This window comes from Salvia miltiorrhiza, chromosome 6 (genome assembly GCF_028751815.1).
Source record: "Salvia miltiorrhiza cultivar Shanhuang (shh) chromosome 6, IMPLAD_Smil_shh, whole genome shotgun sequence".
Taxonomy (NCBI): Eukaryota; Viridiplantae; Streptophyta; class Magnoliopsida; order Lamiales; family Lamiaceae; genus Salvia; species Salvia miltiorrhiza.
The window spans coordinates 40,230,733-40,249,916 of NC_080392.1; the positions used below are offsets into that span (position 1 = coordinate 40,230,733).

At 39.7% G+C, this 19,184-nt stretch overlaps 1 long non-coding RNA gene across 1 annotated transcript; it reads right to left on the reverse strand.

The window, feature by feature from the left end:
* Window positions 1-1,725: 1,725 nt before the first annotated feature.
* LOC130989514 (uncharacterized) lies at window positions 1,726-2,748 on the reverse strand. Its single transcript, XR_009090663.1, has 2 exons — window positions 2,640-2,748; window positions 1,726-2,043 (listed from the first exon to the last, which is right to left on the reverse strand). It is a non-coding gene; the product is annotated as an uncharacterized LOC130989514 (long non-coding RNA).
* Window positions 2,749-19,184: the final 16,436 nt, after the last annotated feature.

The window sequence follows — 19,184 nt, forward strand, 5'->3', positions numbered from 1 at the left end:
AGATTTAAAATAAGGCCCAAAGGAATAAAATATAGGGGTTATTGCCCCTAAATACCTAAACTATGACCAAATTCTAGTTTATAATACCACCTTCAGATTCTACCTCACAATACCTCACCTTTCAAATTCTTCTGAAATCTCCCATGTCTAAATTATGGATATTCGAAAAATTACCCCATTATAAAAATTATTGCATTTGGACCCCTAAAACCTTTGTTTGAAGACATTGTATACCTAAAGGTAAGCTTGAATGGTATATCGGCTGGAAACTTTCCTCGTGCCCGATAGATTACTTTGTAATCTGGGTCTGGACTGTGAGACAATGCCACGTACTTTTAAGCAAAAAACAGTTTAAAAGATCCTTGTTGAAAATGGTATCAGAGCGGGTTTTTATAGAGGAATTATATTATTTTTAATTTATTTTATAATTAACCTATATGGGAGGAGACTCCACTGAAAATTATGGATTTGGACGAGTGTCCGAGATGTGTACGATACAGGAATTCTCTCCAACATTTGGAGGAAGAAACCAGTCGTCTATTAGGCGACCTCAACTGGAACAATCGAGTCCTCGTTACCAACCTACGACGAGGAGGAGATATCGAGTTTATTCGCGAGATTATCGCGAGTATCCAATTCTACCATGAGAACCTCATGAGATTCGCCGCAACCAGAGCGGCGATTGAGCAAACTAGAGACGAGGCCCATCAATCGCACGATTGATGGAACCAAAAAACAAGGCAGGAGTAGCTTATCCAAGCTACCACAAGATCGAGCCAGACTCTTCCGAGAATGTCAACCTACGGGAGATTCAAAAGACGGTGGAGTATTACGGCAACAAGCTGTATGAGCTACCAATGGAGATGAGCAAAATATCACTCAAACAAGAGGAAATACTAACCCTCTTGCGTGATATCCAGAAAAGAATGGAGGAGATCGAAAGGCGAAAACCATGTTCCGGAAAAATTCGGAATCAATGGTCCAAAGACCCAACGTATCCATCTCTATTTGAGGCAACACCCAAGGAGTTGCAGCCGAAGGACATAATCCGAATCATGAAAGGCAAATATCATGAATAGCCTTGACAGAATCGGATTAGAGGATCTACAGGAGTTAGCAGAATCTTTTGCTAACCTCAATATGGTTGATCTAAAGATGAACCAAGGAGATGAGGTGCCCAAAACCGAGCCTCAAGAAGGAGAACCGTCAAAGAAGGGACCAGCTCAAGAAGAAACAAGCCAGTTCCAACGAACCAAACGACGGAGGCCTCGGATGCAGGATACTCCTGTAGGAAAGGTCACCTTAGAACCAATCCATCCATACGGATTGATTCTCAACCTCGACGAAGCCAGTTTCAAAGAATGGGAGGGTCTCATCGACGAATGGGCTTCATCATTAAAAGTCGTGATTGCCACAATTGATTACGACAAAAAAGAATTTGCCAGAATCTTCGAAGCCAGCTTGGCAGGAATGGCAAAACAATACTGGGATAAAATTGAGGTCCCGGCAAGGGAGGAAATGTTTAGTAGCTCGTCAATTTATGATATCATCGATGTAACTACTAAACAAGTTAAAATCCATTTCTTGGGAATGGGATTTTTCGAAGGATCCGCAGAGGAGAAGCGCAAGAAATATCAACAGGCACTTTACAATCTAAGATTGATGGTGCTGGAGCCAAAAGCTCTCGATGAACTTTTGCGCCTATACACCCTATATGTCCATATGTGTCACACCCCAATTCTTGAAGGAATAAATATAATCGAGGTGTGAATAATTCATAGAAATAAACAAGGGAAATACCTTGTTAAAACCCGAAATAGGATAGAAAGTCAGGCTAGGCCCCTTTGGATCACAAGTTTTGTTTCATGCTTCTGACAACCGACGTTCATTAACATAAAACTATAAATTTTAAATTGAAGCTCAAATGAAGTCATCTTAAGTTGAGAAAACAAAAGATGTATAAGAGTAATTGCTACAGCGGAAGTCTAACATAGGAATTTATCTCTAGCCTCAGCTCAGTCCCGTCAGCACCGGCCAGCCAACCTGAAAACATTTGAAAGTATTTTTGGGCTAAGTACTAATGTACTTAGTGGGCATGCATTTTCTGAAACATCTCATATTTTAATAAAGAGCAGTTTATCCAATTATACTTGACATGACTTAGAAGGTTTTAAAATGAAATAACTTCTAAGCATGTTAAAACATTTTTCATTTGTGCGCACATGTCACACTCCCTTTCCGTTACTCGCTGTGATCCCGGACCTTTTAGCCACCGACGGATCCATTACTCCTGCTTTACTTGGACTGAGGGCGTAACCCAGCCAAGTTCCCATTTGGGACCCAATGCTCCGGAACACATCCCGTCGAGCACCCTTATAACGCCTCATACATGATTAGTGCCCGAATGGAGATCAACCCACCGAGTCAGCTAATAGGTGTACACAATTCTCAAATAACGTGTTAGGTCAAGAGAGAACCTCGATCGATTCATTAATGCGAGCCTTAAACGGAGCAGAGTGCACAAAATATTTTATTGGATAAACAATTTGCATTTTACTGAATAAATAATTTGCATATCATTGAAACATTTAGAGCTTAATAACTCAATCATACTTTATACATTTGGAAAGTAAGCCCACCTGGATAGGCAAAGCCTGAAGATCATACACATAAAAACCTGTCTTGGGAAAGCAGCGCTAATCCCCCTGGTCACAAAGCCTACAAGAAATTCTATTCTTAATAGGTCTCGTGAAGCTAATCTTAAGTCATGGTGTTGTGCTTATTATTTTATGATTCACTTAGCCGGGTTTTCAAAATTTAATGAATAAATAATTAAAAATATTTCTTTTGAGTTAAGAACACCAACAATATTCTTACTCGACTTTCTTTAATAATTGATTATAAATAATACCAATTTAAATCATGATGCAAATGCATAGCTCATTTCATACTTTAATAATGTAATAAGTAATTATTTGAAAATATGCACTTCATGATGCTAATAATATTATAATGCAAATCATCTTTAAAATAATTTAATCAAACTAATTATTAGTCTAATTAAATAAAATAGGAAAGCCATTTAAATAGATGAAATAGAGCTCATGCTTAAATAAATAATAGCCCATACCAATTAAAAGATGAGGCCCAATTCAATAAAATAGGGATGGCCCAGACTGAATAAAATAAATCGGGCCCAGCTAAATAAAATTAAAAATCGACCCAACAACTTAAGCTCATTCACTCTTTCCTTCTCCATTTTCCGGCCCAATAGCCAAAGCCCAACAATCCAGGCCCAAAACCCCAAACCCTATTACCTTTCTCCTCCCTCTCTTAATCACACGCACACACACACACACACACATTCAGAACACACACAAAACAAACACACGCACACAGCACACAGCAGCTGCGCTGCAAGGCACCCCCCTTCGCCCTCTTCTCTCCTCCGGCGGTAGGCGTCGCCGGTCACCCCTCTCCCGACTCCCTCGACTTTATTTCACTCAAGGTTGCCCCCACACACACAAACCAACACACGCCGCCCCTCTCTCGACGCCCCTCCTCTTCTCCCTCTCTCTCGGACTTCACGGCCGCGTACCACCATCCCCGGCGACGAGCGCCGCTCTGTCATCCTCACCATCACCCTCGACCCCTCCATTCTCTTTCCTTCCGGCGACTGCAGCAGCAAAAGCCGCCGCCGACCGGTGACTCCGACTCCCATCTCTCTCTCTCCTGGGTCTGATCGGCAGCAACTGAGCCGCCGCCGATGCTCCTCCCTCTCCTCGGCTCAACCTTGGCCGATGGTACCGCCATCGCCGCCCTCAAATTCCCAGCGAGTAGCAGCCACCAAACTGCCACCACCGCCGCCGTCGTTCTCCGCTCAACCCTCCACCCAGACCAACTCCGACCAGCCCACCTCCTTCTCTCCAACCGTGGCCGGGCAGCAGCGGCACAGCCGCCGTGCCCTGCCTCCCTCCACTGAACAGCCCCGCTGTCCAGCCGTCGTCCACCCCCATTTCATCTCTCTCCCTCTCATCTCACGCACACACCAACTATGAGCTCACGCCCAGACACCACCCCTCGTCCGCCTCCCTCCTTGGCAACGGCGAGGGCGCCGCCACCTCCCTCTCGCTCTGCTGCACCGGACGGACAACAGCGATGAGCCGCCGCAGACCGCCGTATCACTCCCCAGACTCGGCTCACACACCCAACAAACATATAGCATTCTTCTTCTTCTCTTTTATTCATTTTCGATTTTAATCATTGTAAAACATTTGATATGTTTGCTTAAACACATATATGAGTTTGTATATATATATAAATGAATGTATGCATATGTGTTTCTCTGTGAATGAACGAAAGGAAACATTACAATTTATAGAGTAGAATTTGGAAGTGAAACTTTTATAAGGATTCTCTGGATTAGTTTCTGTATATGTGTGTGTTTACTGCTATGAATTGAAGAAAAACCTTGATAGGAAAGGCTGAGCTTGTTCTTGATGTTATACCTGAGTGTTCTACTAGTTTGAGGAAGGGCTTTGAGTTGAGCCGTTGAAATCTGAAATGGTTCGATTGCTGAAATGGTTCGATTGCTTGATTTGTGAGGAGAATGAATTGCTTTCTGTCTCAACTTGGCTCAGAAAAATAATTTGTATGTATTGAGTAAAGGAGAGCTTGGATATGGTATACTTATGGATGCAGAGGAGTTATGGAGCACTTGATTGCGTTAAAGTGGTGGTAGTAGGAGTTATGGAGCACTTGATTGCTTTAAAGTGGTGGTAGTGGGTGACAGCTTATTTTGAGGGAGGTAAGTGGTGTATGTTAGGTGAGTAGTAGGTGGATAAATAAAATATAATAAAATAAAGTCTTCCGGGTTGTATTATGAAAACTGTAATAATCGTTCAGGGTACGCTTAAATAAATAGCTCGTGAAAATACTTGAATGCTAAATTAAATAAATATGCAATGCATATAAATTTAATAACTAAATTTATAAATGTTTTTGTAAATCATTTTTGTTGGAATTAAAATAAATTCATTTTCTTTATATCCGGCGTGAATCATCCTGACTTCTAAGTTCAAAATAATTCTAAATTTAGCTAAGAAATAACGGGGTGTTACAATATGGGGATGGTTGAAGATCAGAAGGCCATGGACCTCTTTTTCCCAAAGTTTCCAAGTCCATGGAGGGAGATGCTCATCAATGAGTATGTATCACCAGGAGGATATCCACTTGATAGCGCTTCAAGGAGGATGTCTTATGTCCACAAGAAGCTGTCCGAATGGTGTCAAAAGGCAGCAGATCAGAGGAATCTCAAGAGATTGAGAAGACTCAATAAGAGATCCCCATTGATGTGCGACAACATTGATCTTCCAACAGAGATTGGTGCTGACTTGCTATATCAAAAGAGGAGCCGAAAGAAACATAGGTACCAACCCTATGAAAGAAAGTCTAGAAGAAGTTCTTGGAAGCCAAGAACTATGTGGACCAGACAAAAGGCACGCTCCTACAAATCAGGCCAACGGAGCGGACCATCAAGGAACCGTTTCTCTTCTCAAAAGAGAACCCCGACAAGAAAAACTTTCAGGCGTACTCAAGCCAAAACAAATGAAAGTTTTAAGGATTGCAACTGTTGGACGTGCGGTGCAAAGGGGCATATTTCTACCAATTGCCCAGATAACAAGGAAAAGATGATAAGATTCGAATCCATACCGGATATCGAAGACGCCATCTACCATCAAGAATTGATACCCGTGTATCAGTTCGAAGATATATCCTCTGATGAGAGTATATACGAACAGGAAGAAGTCTTTAGTTCTGAAGATTCGGAAATGACCGATGGATCAACCGGAGACGAGTCAGACTAAAGAAGAACACGAGGTCCACCACATCCAGAAGGAGGATCAGAATGGATTCACTAGCCATTTTCTGATTCCACAGAAAGAAGTGGTAAAGAAGCTCGTGAAAAAACTCAAGAAGGAAACCGAAGAGGTACAAGCATACCAAGGGTTTTCCAATGGGAGATTGAATCGAGTCTTACATAGCTTGATTCCAACCAAAAGGAAGCATCATGTCTATTTTGGCGTTACAAGCCAAGAAATGGCGCTTCCAATTGAGATCACAAGTAATCAGGTGGAAATCCAGCTGGTTCCAGCTGAAGATATCAAGTAGGATCTCAAGAAAATGAAGCCAGAAGTCGCAAGTACGATGAAATGGATTCATATTGGAGCAATTCAATTGGTAATCAAATCCTCCCTCTTCCCAGGGACAGACCAACCAATTGACGTTGCACTTTGCGACAAAAGAATCAGAGATGCCAGAGATTCAATTCTTGGAGCTTTTTCAGGCAATCTCTATGCCAAGAAGATTATAACCGAGTTCTATCCACAAATCGCTTATAATCTGCAAGATTCATCCTTCAGCCGAGCCCTGACTCTCTATCAGGACTACAAAAAGAAGGAATTTATGACGGATAGAAATAGGCCATACTCACTGACTTATCAAGTCTCGTATGCCCTATCAAATTCCCATCACACGGAATTATTTCTGGGAAAAGAATATATTGAAATTCCAGAAATATTCAAGGAGGTTGCCAATGCAGTCAATCCAAACCGAGTGGAGATTCCTAAGATTAGGGAAATCGACATCGACATTGGAGACAAGCCGGTGCTTAGCCATACCCAGAGTCTCAGACTAGGAGCACCAAGGCTATCATTCCAAGGAAATAGGCTAACTTCAGGGCCTATAACAAGGAGTTTCTCTCAGTCTTATGAGAGAAGGGCGATCCAGGAAACACCAGCTCCGGACATAAGAATCAAGCTCAAATGTCCCGAAGGATGGAGACAAGTTTCCACAAGATTTGATACAACAAACAGGGAGAACAAGTTTCCTTGTAGTTCGTTGTATTATTTGGCGAATCCAGGAGATAACCGATACATCGGAACTCTGGAGGTTGGAGGCTTTGAAATCCAGACTGAAGGCCAAGCCGGACAAGAAGCGGACGTCCTGATCTTAGGACGAGATTTCCTTGACAAATATAAACCATGGTCATGGAAATTAGGAATAATGGAGGTTACAATTGGACGCCAAAGATTGATGATCCAATGACAAGTCCATTCTCGATATACATCTCTGTAGGGATGTTATATGAAAAATTCAAAGCAGAATATTTTGCTGCTTACGTGGATTCGGGAGCAGGAATCTGTACAGCAAAATGAGGAGTCTTTCCAGAAGAAGTGGAAGAAGATCTACCTCGAATTGCAGGAAGGGATTTCTCCAAAAAGATCTTACTTCTATCAAAGGGAGTAAAACAAACGGAAATATTGATCGGAGGAGCAGGACAGACACCTTGGTACAAGGTTAAGACTCCACCAATTTATTTCCATGATACCGGAGCAGATATATTATTCGGAAATAATTTTCTGCAAAGCTTCAAGCGGTACATACAAGACAATGAAGCCAGGAGGCTAGTGTTCACAACCAATTGTGACCACAAGATCATTGTGCAAAGGCTCAATGGAGCTTTTCATCGCTCAATGCCAATCAAATTCCGCAGCAAGCGTGGTGATGATGGCAGACTCCAGAGGCCCCAAATGAAGGATCAAAGGAGATTCAGAGAAGCTTTGCTTAAATGCAGAACTGAGGGATTCCCAGATCTCTCCGAGGAAGAAACTCAAATCCTCAAAGCATCCCTGATATCACACAAAGATATCAAGGAAGAAGAACAGGTGTCCATTGCCGACGTCAAAAGGAGAATCCAGAAGTGTTACCACGAGGATCCGTTGGCATGGTGGGACAAGAACCAGCTCAGAGCAACCTTGAAAGTTAAAACTGGAAAGGAGCATGAGTTTGTAAGGTTTAGACCTATCCTGATGAACCCTCGAGATCAACAGGATATGATGAGTATAATCAAGGAACACCTTGATTTAAAGCTGATCGAAGAAGGAAGATCACCCTACAGCAGTCCTGGATTTCTGGTAAGAAATCATGGGGAGATCAAGAGAGGAAAGCTAAGATTAGTCATTAATTATAAAGGGATTAATGACATTCTTGAGTTTGACGGATATTTCATCCCAAGCAGAGAACACCTTATCAACTGCATCAGAAGTGCAAAGGTATTCTCAAAGTTCGACTGCAAGTCAGGTTTTTACCAGATTCGCATGGAGGAAGGGAGTAAGAAGTTCACAGCTTTCTCAACTCCACAAGGACATTATGTCTGGAATGTCATGCCAATGGGGCTAGCCAACGCACCTCAGATATTCCAAAGAAAGATGGATAATCTTTTTAAGGATTATTCTTCGTTTATGTTTGTTTATATTGATGATATTCTCATTGCATCAAAAAACATTCATGAACATGTCAGGCATCTGGAGATCTTTGCGGATGTTTGCCAACAAGAAGGACTAGTGCTGTCTGAAAAGAAGGCAGTCATAGCCACCCAGAAGATGGAGTTTCTGGGAATTGAGATCGATGAATCTGGAATTATTCTACAAGATCATATTGTGGAAAAGGTCCAGAATTTCCCGGAGGATCTCAAAGAAAAGAAACAGCTCCAAAGTTTTCTAGGAGTCGTTAACTTTGCAGGAATGTTTATAAAAAATCTTGCAGAATACCGGAAAGTCTTCAGTCCGTTATTGAAGAAAGATGTTCCATTCATTTGGAAAGAGGAGCATCGGGAGGGTATGAAGAAGTTAAAAGAGATTTGCAAAAATCTCCCAAAACTCTCAATACCACAAGATGAGGATGATCTGATCCTATATACAGACGCAAGTGACTTCTGGTGGGCAGCTGTGCTCGCAAAGATCACCCCCTATGGAGAAGAACCTTGCAGACATTGTAGCGGTCTTTTCTCCGATAATGAAGTTGTGCGATGGCACATCAACGAAAAGGAATTCTTTGCAGTGCGAAAGGCGTTTAAAAAATGGCCGCTTTTCTTACTTGTTAAGAAATTTGTTTTGAAAGTAGATAACACTAATGTTAAAGCTTTCTTAACAAAAAAGATAGAATCTAAACCTGAGAAGGCTAGATTGCTTAGATGGCAAGCAGAATGACAATATTATGATTATGATATTGTCATCTTGAAATCTGATCAAAATGTTCTTGCAGATTTCCTAACAAGTGATGGAGCTCCCTGAAGTGGAGGCCATCGAGGCACAACAGGCGCAGCTCTTTGAAAGTTTAGAGTTGCTACAACAAGAATGGCAAAAGTGTGTTCTACACACCAAACAAGCAGGGAAGATACAAGCAGCTGATGAAGCTCAAGTATCTAACCAAATCGATGCATGCTTCATAAAGATGTTCAATCTTCAAGAAGCAATCAACAAGCCGCTCTTGCGCGCTATCCGAGATAATCGGATTAAAGCAATGCTTTCCGTACAGGGCGGATTACCTGTAGCAGGGGATTCAAGTACCCCTAGCCCAAGTCCTGAGGTAATAGCTTCACAGCTAGACCCTCGAGGAAAAGATGTTGTTAAGGGGTCACACCCTGAATCAACATGTCAACCCTCCACCTCTGGGGTAAAAGAGAAAGAGATCAATCTTAGGCCAATGACAGGCCAAGTTAAGGTTGATACTGATTTTATTGAAATTTCTCATTCTTGGCAGATGTATCAAGACAGGTGGGAGAAACTTCTCACAAGAAAGGGCATTAATCCAGGAAATTGCCGGATTGATGTTGCAGGAAAATATCCTCGCGTTTGGACAACTCTAGGAGCCAATCCAAACGACGTCAAAGAGTGGTATGAGTTTGGGGCGTTGGCCTCAGTTTATACTACCTCTCCAGCCTTCACCGAGATCAAGGGTCTACCCAAATGGATCCAAAAAACGGTGTTTGATGCATGGGAGAACAACGAGTCCCTCAAACGGGGAGATGTTCTGGAATTGTACTTTTTCAGTGCAGCACCAGAGCCAGTTGGAAAAGGAATCCGTGAAGCTTTCCACTTCATCAAGCTTCGGAGACCTGACACGGGAGCCCTGAACCGGATCAAAGTTCCCGATTTTCAGTCCACAATCGTCTCAACATTCAAGGAGGATCAAATCTCCACTAGACGAGCATGGGGCCTATGGGTCTGTCTCACAGAGATGGACAAAATGAAGTCCAGATTCAAGTTCTACCAAAGTTCAGATCTGGGAACGTTCCTGGTTAACACAATGACAGGAACTACGACCCCTTTTGCCGAAAAATCTTTCGAGAATAAACGGCAAATGCTGTGGGAAAACAAGGTAGCGGGGAGCAAGGAGACTCGTCGCAAATTTTGCAACATGGCTCATCTGAGCCATTGGATTGAGAAAGTCTGCGATCAATGTTCATCGCAGAAAGAGCCGGAATTCGGCAAAGGATTCTTCCCGAAGCCTGACAGAAGGAGGTTCCGGTCTGATGAACATGATGAGCATCAGACTCCAAAGGGAAGAAACCCTCGGGCACCAAAAAAGTAAGGTGGCCGACAAAGAAAAGTGAATCATGTGATTCACAGCAAGGATCGCACCCACAAAAGAAACGACAAAAGTGGGTGGAATGACAGAAGGACCACTCACCAAACGCTCCAAGACAAACGTGAGTGGAAGGAAAAAGCAGCCGGCCCCTACCAGCATTATCACAAAACGATAAAGCAAGGGACCAGCACCATGTGATGACACTAACAAGTGTCGGCAATCAAGGCCGACAAAAGAAGGTGGATGTCATATTCAAGAAAGCTGGCCACGAAGATGGAATCCAAGGCCAACAACCGAGCAATTATAGAGGGGATCAAACCTCTATATAAACCTAAGTTCTGGAGAGAAGAAAGCATCTGAAAATTACAACACATTTTCACAAGCACTTTCTCTCTCTAAAAATTATCTTTGTAATCTTTTAATTTTTTGTTTTCAAAGTTTTTCGTTTTTAGCTTTAGTTCCTTTTTATTTTATGTACACAAGTATTAGCTACTATGAGTAGCTAAACAAGTTAGTCTCCTCCCTTGGGGAGTATTTTATGAAATAAATTAATTATTATATAATTCCTCTATAAACGCTTAGTTTTTGTCCAACTATTCCGGTTGAGTAAAAATATTTTCTTTATTTTTCCAACAAAGTATTGAGTCGACACTTAGTGAAGGAGAAGGGTTGCAACCATCTCTTGCGAGAGTGTGGTTGGTGCGTGCCGGGTGGGCAGACGAGCCGTAAAACGCAACAGAACTGACTCCTGAAGAAGACCAGTCGACAAAGGTATAATGTTGGTTTAAATTTAAGATTTATTTCGAAGTGTTACGGAAGCATGTTGGGCCTCATTATTTGTTAAACTGTTTTAAAAACAAAATGGGGTATTCTGTCTTGTTTAATTGATGTCAGGGTTATTATGCAATTTTGATTATACTTGGGGTAGTCTTTGAATTTTCAGAAATATTCAGGGTGAGAAATTAGAAGAATCACAAAAGTGGTGTATTATGGAGCAGAATCTAAAGGTGGTATTATATTCTAGAAAATTGGGAAAGTTAATGTATTTATTGGCCAATACCTCTAAAATATATAAGGTTTCAGCCCACTTTGATAATTAAAGGAATTCATTTATAATCACAGGCCCAATAGCAAAATATGAAAAGGCCCATTCCCCAATCCCCCCAACAACTCGGTTCTCTCTCTCTCTCAATTATCAGAAACGCCTATCTCCCCCTCTCAAAATCGGACGCCGCTCAACATCTCTCTCTCTCTCTCGCTCCGTCTCCTCACGAGCTCCACCGCGAATGGTTCCGGCTAGGGATGCCACGGTTCAACCGGGACCGGCGGGCCGACCCTGAACCGGCCCGAAAGTCAACGGTCCGGGCCCGGACCGTTGACCACGGGCCGGTTCCGGGACCGGCCCGTCAAGGAGCTCGGTCCGGTTACAGTTCAAGGGGAGGGTGGCCCGCGGCCCGCCGGTTCGGCCCTGAACCGCCGGGCCCGACCAATTTTTTTTTTTTTTTTTTTATATTCAAATCTTAATAATTTTAACTAAATGTAGTTTCACTATTTATAGTGTACTACACATGGTAAAGAATCCTACATTTTTCAATGTGGGATAATGTAGCTTCACTATTTATAGTGTACTAAACATGGTAGAGAATCCTACATTTTTCAATGTGGGATAATGTAACTTCACTATCTATAATGTACTACACATTGTAAAGAATCCTACATTTTCAATGTGGGATCACTCAACCTAACTTATAAATATGTAACTTATATTCATGTAATAACTTATAACTTCTAAATATATAACTTATAAATATGTAACTTATAACTTATAAGGTCTAGGGATCAATTAGTTAATATTAGTTAGTTTACTTATTCGATTTTAAAGATTATGTAATTTGTATCCTTGTAATATTTTTTAAAAAACAAAACATATATTTAAAAATTGGGTTAATAGTGTTTTATGTCCCGAACTTTCAGCGTTTTCCACAAAATGTCCCAAACTTTCATTTTCTCCTAAAAAACCCTGAACTTTCAATTTTTTCCATAAAATGTCCCGCTATACAAAATTCAATGACGAAAAGATGATAAAAAATTCCGAACTTTCAGCGTTTTCCAACAATGGTGGTTTCCAATATGATTTTCCAACAATGGTGGTCCCCAAAATATTTCTTTCGGCTAGATAATTCATCTTTTTTTCATCGAATTTTGTATAGTGGGACATTTTATGGAAAAAATTGAAAGTTCAGGGTTTTTTAGGAGAAAATGAAAGTTTGGGACATTTTGTGGAAAACGCTGAAAGTTCGGGACATAAAACACTATTAACCCTTAAAAATTATATATTTATATGACAATAGTATATAAGTTATTAAGTAATTTACGACTTTAAGTTGAGTAATTTTAACATTTTAAGTTTTTAACATCATAATTTATAAAACTATATAGTATAAGTTGAGTAATTTTCATATTTTTTTCAACATTTGTAAAGTAAAAACTATTACATGAATATAAGTTATAAGTTACAAGTTATATTTTTATAAGTTATAAGTTATATATTACATGAATATAAATTATGTAACTTATAACTTATAAGGTCTAGGAATCAATTAGTTAATATTAGTTAGTTTACTTATTCAATTTTAAAGATTATGTAATTTGTATCCTTGTAATATTTTTTGGTACATAGAATAAATTCAATAAAGATATCTATTTTTATGAATTCATTTGAATTTTTGGTTCTCAATGTGTTAATTATTTTTCCTTTATTTTATTTCAATTCAATTGTCATTTAAAAAAAAGATGACATAAAAAATATTATTATATTATTAAGATTTTTAAGTTGAGTAAATTTGAAAATTATTTTACTTGGTAACTTGAGTAATTTCAAGCTTTAAAAAACAAAACATATATTTAAAAATTATATATTTATATGACAATAGTATATAAGTTATTAAGTAATTTAAGACTTTAAGTTGAGTAATTTTAACATTTTAAGTTTTTAACATCATAATTTATAAAACTATATAGTATAAGTTGAGTAATTTTAATATTTTTTTCAACATTTGTAAAGTAAAAACTATTACATGAATATAAGTTATAAGTTACAAGTTATATATTTATAAGTTGTAAGTTATATATTACATGAATATAAGTTCTATATTTATAAGTTAGGTTGAGTGATCCCACATTGAAAAATGTAGTATTCTTTACAATATATAGTACACTATAGATAGTGAAGCTCCATTGAAAAATGTAGGATTCTCTACCATGTGTAGTACACTATAAATACTAAAGCTACATTTAGTTGAAATTAACACAAATCATTTAATTTCATTAAAAATAAAAATAATACAAAAAAAAAGTGAAAAACCGGGAACCGCCGGTTTTCGGCCCGGCCCGGAACCGCCGGTTCAGGGTCCGAAAACCGGCTCTTCACATTTCATCCGGGCCGGTTCCGGTCCGCCAGATTCTTGACCCTGAACCGCCGGGTCGGGCCCGGAACCGGCAGTTCCTGAACCGGCGGCAACACTAGTTCCGGCTAGGCTGCAATCTCTGCCTGAAAAAGTCGTTGCTGCTGTCTCTCAAAATTTAGGGGAGGCCATTCAAAGATTGAGCCCTAATTCTCCTTCTTCCCAAATCGAGCCCTAGCTCATCTCCTTTGTCGAAGTTCCGCCGCCGCTGCAACAGGATGACCGGCGAGATTCGCTGCTCCGTTGCACTGTCTGGAAGTGTCGCTGCCTCTTCGGCGTTCGGCTTCTCTTTTCCTTCTCCGTCAAGCTCCGACAAGCAGCAGGGTTCTGCCTCGTCGTCCTCCATGGTTCGCCGTCATCTGTGAGTTGCCGGCTAGCGCGACGTAGCCATCCTATTTAGTCGACGGAGGTCTAGCCGTCGTCGTTTCGGTCCTGGTGTCCGACAGTCAGCCACCCCCCGTTCGAAGCTAAGTCTAAACTACTCTACTGTAACCTTGGTTTTCTTTTTAAAAAAAAGGTTGTTCAAGTGATATAGTAGAGCTATATACTAAGTCCATTGATGTGTGCATATGATTCATTCCATCTCTTAAACATTTCATAATCAACGTGTGAGGTCCGTGGTTCTGCTTAAATGCATGATACTTACATGACTCTAGCTGTAGATCTAAGTTTTAATGTTATAGTATGATGACAGCATGTGTGGTTTGAATAAGTAGAGGAAAAACTGAGGTAGCATTAGATAGTTTAGTTGGCTGTTGTGGTTGGATTAAATGGTGTCACTGTGATAGGTTAACATATATTGTTTCATCAATCAATGCAGGAAGAACACGTGGAAGAGCTTGAGAGAGAGTTAAAGCATGGCTCACCTTTGAGACCTGGCAGAGTAATGAACAAAGGTTCTTCTCCACTTCTTAAACTTTAGAGGTGACAATTGGGCTGGATAGCTGAAGCAATCAATGGTTGTTGTTCATCAATGCAGGTGAAACATGAACATAAAGGTGGAAGCATTAAAGTCAAGGATTACCTTCTTGAAATTCTTGGCAGAGATGGAGTGAAGGTTCCTGTTGTTTCTGCTGAAGATTCTAAGTATTGAATGGAGGAAGTGGTGGCTTGAGGATTGAAATGTGAAGTTAAACTAGAAGGGCTCGGTTGATGTGCACTTGAGTGTGCTAAAGGGAGGGCATGGTTGTAGTGTGGCTGATGGAAAGCCTAGTTGTACCTTTGGTAAAGCTGTTGTTGACTTGGTTGTAGAGAAGGGTAGCTGATTTGAACCTCTTGTGTACTAAGGCATGGCCTTGAAGTGATGGAAGAGTGGCTGTAGAGGAAGGAGGGAGTGCAGAGTGTAGAGAGGAACTGTTGGGAATTGTAGCAATGGCTGCTTCATGCCCAACGTCCCCCCCCCCTCTTTTTCTTTTCTATTCATTTGTTGCAATTGTGTAATAGAACTGTAGGGAGTACTTTTCCCTTTTTCATTTTCTTTTGTTGCAGATGGTGAATTTGAATAAGCATAGGTGTGTAGGGTTGTAAAGTTGATTGTAAGGGACTAAAAGTTGTGATGTGATCTAAATAAAATCCTTCAGTGTTGGTTGCCCTGTATTTGTAATATCGTTCATCCGCAGTCGAATACTGGTCGCTCTAATAATGTGCTTTTCGATATCTAATTTGTATTGATATATCGATAGATTGCTAAATTAAATCCATAGGTTTAATTCATTCATCGTTCTAATATTTAAATTAAATCCGTAGATTGAACTAGCTTCAAAGTCGGAAGTAATCCACGACTTAAGTAACAATATGAATAAATAGAAATAAACTCCATCTTGATTAATAAATAACACAACTTCGCTAAGTCGGTTATAACTTTGAATAATAATTATTCATCGACTCAATGATTCACGTCGCGGTCTTAATCACGCGAAAATAAATGCATACTGCTAGTGTAATGACTCTGTCTCCAATAATACATAATTCAGAATCATAACTGAATTCATAAAGTGCTTCATTTACTAAAAGATAGATTAATAAACACGCAATACTGGATTTAAATAATAATAAAAGAGCGGATTGTTACAGATACTAAAGTCAAGTATCAGTTAACATTCTTCCTCGGACTGAACCTCCAAAGTTAAAAGGAAGCCACGCACTTCCAAGTACAGCCGCATTAAAAGTAGAGATTCAGAGGATCGTCATTTCTCTTCAGAGCATTCTTTTTTGGTGATTACCTTTTCAGAGGCGCCTTACCTTCTGTACCTGAGTAGCCGTTTCTCACCAAACAAGGAACCTCGAAGATTGAAGCTTCAACAAAATTCGAATTGCTCTCCAACGGATGAATTCTTGAAGACCATCTCCGCCAACGGATCTATTCAAGACCTCTTCTATAAATAGAGCTCGAGGATCACTTCAATCTTTACCGATTTAAATACACAAGCTGAAACGCTGCCGAATTTGCAACTCAACCAATCAAAATCTTCCAAAGTTTGAATCGAAGAAGAGAATCACAAAGCCAAAATCAGTCAATTGTTGATTACATATATTCTCTTAGAACCTTAGGCATATATTATTTATCCAAAACCTAAGTTACTGATTACAGAGAGACTGTTCTCTATGATCTAGTTGGTAGTTTTCGAACCTCATTTCAACTTAGCGAAAAGAGTGTTTGAGTCGAGAGGAGTTCAGACAAGTGTTCTGACTCCAGAGAAATCTTACTGCCCAGTGTGCGCTAAATGTGTTTGAGAAATCCAACCCAGTGTGTTGGTGCTGAAACATGTGGTTTCAATTCAAGGTTTGTTGTGCACCCGTAAGTAGGGATGTCAATCGGGCCAGCCCACTCGATTTCGGGTTATTTTCGGTTCGGACTAGTCGGTTTTTTTATTTTTCGAGCTAAAATTTTTCGACCCTAACCCTAACCCACTCGGTTTCGGGCTAGCCTGTTCGGGCCCACAAGTTTTACGATTTTTTTATATGTTTATTTTTTTTATAGATAATCATATACTTGTAATAAAAATATGTTGTATTTTTTAAATCAAGACATTTCGCTTTATTTTAGATACAAAAATTAGTGTTTTTTTAACATAAGTTTACATAATATCTAACTTTAATTTCGGTTCTGATAAAAATTGTATATAGATTTAACATAAATGGCAATCTTTCTATGACTTTTATATCATAGATTTTTATTATTAACCATTGGAAAAAATCAAAACATATTCTACAAGCATCAAAATGTTATTATCGAATTAAAAAGTAAAGTATTAAAGTTTAAAAATCAATTATTAAGAATGTGTTCGGTTAATCGGGCCAACCCACTCGATTTTCGGGCCAACCCTATCGGGCTCGGGCTATTTTTGGTTCGGGCCATTCGGGCTAAATTTTTTTCGGGCTAAAAAATTTCAGCCCTAACCCACTTTTTTTATCGGTCTATTCGGGTCGACCCGTCGGTTTCAGACTTTTTTCACATCCCTACCCGTAAGCATAAGCCTAGAGTGTTTGTCAGTGTGATCAACTGACCGTGGATGTAGACTTGGATTCTGAACCACGTAAAAATCCCTTTGTCGTTTATCACTTTCAGTTTTACTTTCTTATCTGTGCACAAACGTTCTTAATTGAAACTGGGTAATCGCAAAGTGAAACATAAACCTGACAACGTGTTAATCACAAAGGCTTTTTCAAAAGATAAAACTTTCCGTTGTGTGTGTTATTAGTCTCACTGATAAATCTTTGGATAATCAGTAAGATTCATAACACTTCTCTGTTCAATCCAAGCCTGAAGCTCTACGAGTGTATCAGTTAAAATCTTGACTTTAACTGATATCTTTACTGAAGCGTTTTTCAGTATCAGTCTTCAACCTTTCATTAACTGTTAAAGGTTGTATTGTGTTTGTTGTTTTTTGAAACTGCCCATAGGTGTATTTCCCCCCCCCCCTCATACACCTATTCTAGACCTTTCGGGACCTAACAGATTTAAAATATAATAAAAAGCGTAACAAAATAAAAATAGCACAATATTTACGCACGAACGAGAAAAAAAATTTATGGACGAAAGAAGCATCAATGATAGTAGAGCATGCGCTTCGTGACTGTAAGTGGGTTGAGATGCTTTGGGTTGTTTCTCATTTTCGGCTCTCGCCAATGCAGGCAATATGCTCCATCCCGGTTTGGTTCGACAAAATTCGAAGTTGCCCTCAAAGGGAGACTCATGCGCAACTCGTTACTCTCGCTTGGTCCATTTGGTACGCTAGGAATCTACTGCTATTCCAACAAAAAGAGTTGTCTCATGTGGAGTGTTTGGCGATTGCTTCTCATGCTCAATGGACGTCTCATATGCTCGCTCCTCAACATCAGCTTCGGGCGTCTCAGGTGGCTTGTAGTCAGGAAGGACAGGTGAAGGTTTCGTGTGATGTGGCGGTGAAGGATGATGTTGGTATTGGTATTGGTGTGGTGATGAAAGATGGGGAGAATGATGTGGCGGGTTGTCGTTTTGGTTACAAGATGTGAGTGTTCTCTGCCATTGAAGGTGAAGCTTTGGCGTTGCTCGAAGGCCTCTTTCTTTGCCGGGAACGCGGAGTCAAGGATGCCATTTTGGAAATTGATTGCCAATCTATATACTGGATTGTGTCCAAGCGGGAAGCCGATCTCTCTTATCTTGGAGTTACCTTGACTACAATCTATGAGTTGTTGAGCTCTTTTCGTCATGTTGTTTTTAGTTGATCACCTCATGATAGTAATGTGGAAGCCGATAGATTAGCTTCTTTCGCCTTGTGTAATTCTGCTCCGTTTTCCTCTGCCTCGGAGCTTCCATCTGCTGTAAACTCTTCTTGATTGGTTTTAATGCAATCTGGTTCTAAAAAAAATGATACTAGTAGATAAGTAGAATTCAATTTCAATTTATGAAAAAATTGTCCGCGTAGTGAGTATGCAAAGCATTTACATATTACATAAACGAAAATTATTACTTTTTATTAACTTATATAAACATAGTGAATATGCGTTTGTTGGTCTTAGCAGTACGTGGTTAATGTTCAAGACCTGATGTCCTGAGTTTTAGTCCATCATCGTGCGGTTTATGAATTTCTTTATTTACTTATTTAATTTATCATAAAAAATGAATACTTTCTTTATATTGAAAGTAGACTCAATATATGAAAGTAGCCATTTTTTTAGTAAACTTAAAATTTACCCACTCAAATAAAAACTTAAAAAATTACCCATTCTTTGTGTTAAATGATAAAACTGCGCCTAAAATTAAAATTAAAAAAATATCCACACCTAATTTTATTTTCTTTTACTCCC